The following is a 3,549-nucleotide window of genomic DNA, read 5'->3' as shown; positions in this document are numbered from 1 at the left end:
CAGGGTCGTCGAGATGGCGATGACACGTATACAGGGTCGTTGACATGGCGATGACACATACACAGGGTCGTCGACATGGCGATGACACGTACACAGGGTCGTCGAGATGGCACTGACACTTACACAGGGTCGTTGACATGGCGATGACACGTACACAGGGTCATTGACATGGCGATGGCACGTACACAGGGTCGTTGAGATGTTGATGACACGTACACAGGGTCGTTCTGATGACGATGACACGTACACAGGGTCGTTCTGATGGCGATGACATGTACACAGGGTCGTCGACATGGCGATGACACGTACACAGGGTCGTTGACATGGCGATGACACGTACACAGGGCCGTTGAGATGGTGATGACATTCACACGCGGGGGTTGGATGTCCTTGTCACGTTTTATAGTCAGACATAAACCTCCCACCTTGAGACGGTTGCTTCTCAACCATCTCCACAACATCAGGAGATTACATACAATATGGATAAGGCAATATACTGTAGCTATATGGGCCCAATACAGGGGAGGCTGGTGGAGGTGGAAATCAGAGGACAGACTCATTGTGATGCATGGAACGGAATTTCTACCTCCCCCAGCCTCTGGCACAACATGGCCACGGCTCTGAACCTCCATCGCTTTCGAGGTCAGCTGGTCTGCCAAAAAACCTTCACACCTGAAAAACACCTGGCTCTTTACCATACATCATAAAATGTACGGTATATTGTTGTGGGGTGGGGGGGGGGGGGTGAAGGGTGGGAGAGAGAGGGTGGGAAAAAACACAAATACATTTCTATTACAGTTTTAGTTGTTTTTCAAAAAAGAACATGCCCCTGTGTTTGAACTCAGCTGAGCCCTGAGGAGAGTCTTGTAAAGGCCTGTGCCTCGCCACTGAAACACCACAGCCTGTTCTCCAGCCTGTAATGTCACAGCCGTGCTCGGTTTCTGGCCTGCAGTGAAGTATGGCCTTTAAAACCTCACCTCTGAGCAGATGTGACCTCTGGAGAGGTGTGTGTGTGTGGGTGGGTGGGTCGGTGTGGGGTGTGTGTGTGTGTGTGTGTCTGTGTGTGTGTGTGCGTGGGTGGGTGGGTGGGTGTGTGTGTGTGTGGGTGTGGGTGGGTGGGTGGGGGGGGGGGGTGTATGTGTGTGTGGGTGTGTGGGTGTGTGTGTGTGTGTGTGTGTGTGTGTGTGTGTGTGTGTGTGTGTGGGTGGGTGTGGGTGGGTGTGTGTGTGTGTGTGTGTGTGTGTGTGTGTGTGTGTGTGTGTGTGTGTGTGTGTGTGTGTGTGTGTGTGTGTGTGTGTGGGTGTGTGTGTGTGTGTGTGTGTGTGTGTGTGGGTGTGCACTTCTTGTGGCCTGTCCGCTGTCTGTCAGGCTATGAGAGCTCTGAATGGTCACCAGGTTCAACTCCCTCGCTGGTGTATCAGAGTTACAACATTTTAAAATATTCACATGGCTGTATTTTTAGCTTAGGGGTGTAGAGTGGTGTTTTATTGGTTATTAAAAGCAGGGGAGGCCGGTGGAGATGGACATCGCAGGATGGGCTCATTGTAACGCATGGACGTGTTTGATACCATTCCTCATTCCATTCCATGCGTTACAGTGAGCCCGTCCTCCGATTTCTACCTCCACCAGCCTCCCCTGATTAAAAGCACTGCCACACTGTAGAGTTACTGTATTGACATCAGTGTCAGTACAGCCAGCCAAGCTAACAGATTGTGACCCTTGTATCCAGGCAGATATTACCTGCACCGTACATTTGAATATTTGTATTGATATTCATGGCACCTGTTGTTTCAGCGGTGTGATTTGTGTAGAATCAGATTATTATGAATGAGCTGCTTTGCTATGAGAATGACAACATGAACCTCATATACCAGGTCACTTTTTACACTGAATCCAAGGGGCTGTTTTCCTATGGCTCGTTAGCGACATCTAGTGGTGGCTTATTTACATTGCACGTTGTTTGTTCATTCCGAATCTGAATGTCGACTGTATATACTGGTACATACAGTACATGCCAGGGGAGGCTGGTGGAGGTAGACATCAGAGGACGGGCTCATTGTAATGCATGGAATGGAATGAGGAATGCGAGGACATGTGTGTTTGATACTATTCCTCATGCCATTCCATTCATTACAATGAGCCCGTCCTCGGATGTCTACCTCCACCAGCCTCCCCTGTTACATGCATATATGCATGAGTACAAATTATACTGATTACCTTCAACCACACTGGGATCAGGAAACATCATCCTCTTCTCTGTTCAGTCTACCCCATAATGACTATATAGTCTAGTTTGATTCATGCACTGCAGATCTATTATGCACCGAGATTATTCTTGTATAATGAAAAGTTCTTTATAAATGTAATACATTATTTTTATGATGATGATGATGATTATTATTATTTTCTCTGAATGAGTTTGAAATGATCGTGTCTCAGTCGTACCCTTGGTGTGATCAGCATTTCCTGGTCATCGATGGATGGTTACACAACCATCCATCCATCGATTTACACTTAATGGCCAGCCTTAGCTCAGTGGGGTATAACACCATGTCTGGTTGTCTCCCTGATGGTCTCCCTGAAGTGCTGTCGGTGGAGCTGACACAGTCTTCTCTTTCTTTCTTCCATCCTCCCTCCCTAGCACCAGTGTGTGTGTGTGTGTGTGTGTGTGTGTGTGTGTGTGTGTGTGTGTGTGTGTGGGTGTGTGTGTGTGTGTGTGTGTGTGTGTGTGTGTGTGTGTGTGTGTGTTGTTAATGCCTAGTGGAGCAGAAATGAGAGTATGTGTCTTCACTTCAAAAGGGCACTCGCACTCAAACTCACGGGAAGCTGGGATGCAAAAATAAATGTCTTTAATTGAAATATTAACATTGCTGTACAAATAGAAAAAGACAGCTTCCTACCTCTTTGTAGTTAACACAGAGACCAGGGGAGATTGGTGGAGATAGAAATCGCAGGATGGGCTCATTGTAATGCATGGAATGGAAAGACGAATGGTATCAAACACCTTTTTCCGTTACATGCATTACAATGAGCGAGGTCCCCGATTTCTACCTCCACCAGCCTCCCCCGGCCTAGCCTTTAGCTTGGGGCTAACCACATGTCTCCATGTCCCTCTACAGATCATCAATGAGCGGTACCAGCACTATGCCTGGGTAGCGGAGCTGATCCAGATCTTCATCGCCATCAGCATCACCGTCTCCTTCCTGGTGATGGGCTCAGCTATGAAGCATACCAGTACGTCCTGGTGGTGCGTGCGTGCGTGCGTGCGTGCGTGCGTGCGTGTGTATCATAGCTTAGAGCCTTAGTTGGCCTCTGTGGTTCAGATGGTAGAGCATGGCGCTAACACCATTTAGGTTGTGGGTTCGATTCCTACTGGGACCATATATACAGAAAAATGGCTGCATTAACTGCAATGTAAGTCACTTTGGATAAAAGTGTCTGCTAAATGGCATACATTGTTTTATATTATTATGAAATTTAGGTTGTCATTTTCTAAAGATTTATAGACAAGAAACCTAGACATAGTGTCTAAACAATGACTGAGGTGAT

This window comes from Argentina silus (genome assembly GCF_951799395.1).
Source record: "Argentina silus genome assembly, chromosome: X".
Lineage (NCBI taxonomy): Eukaryota > Metazoa > Chordata > Actinopteri > Argentiniformes > Argentinidae > Argentina > Argentina silus.
This window is presented reverse-complemented; position numbering follows the sequence as displayed.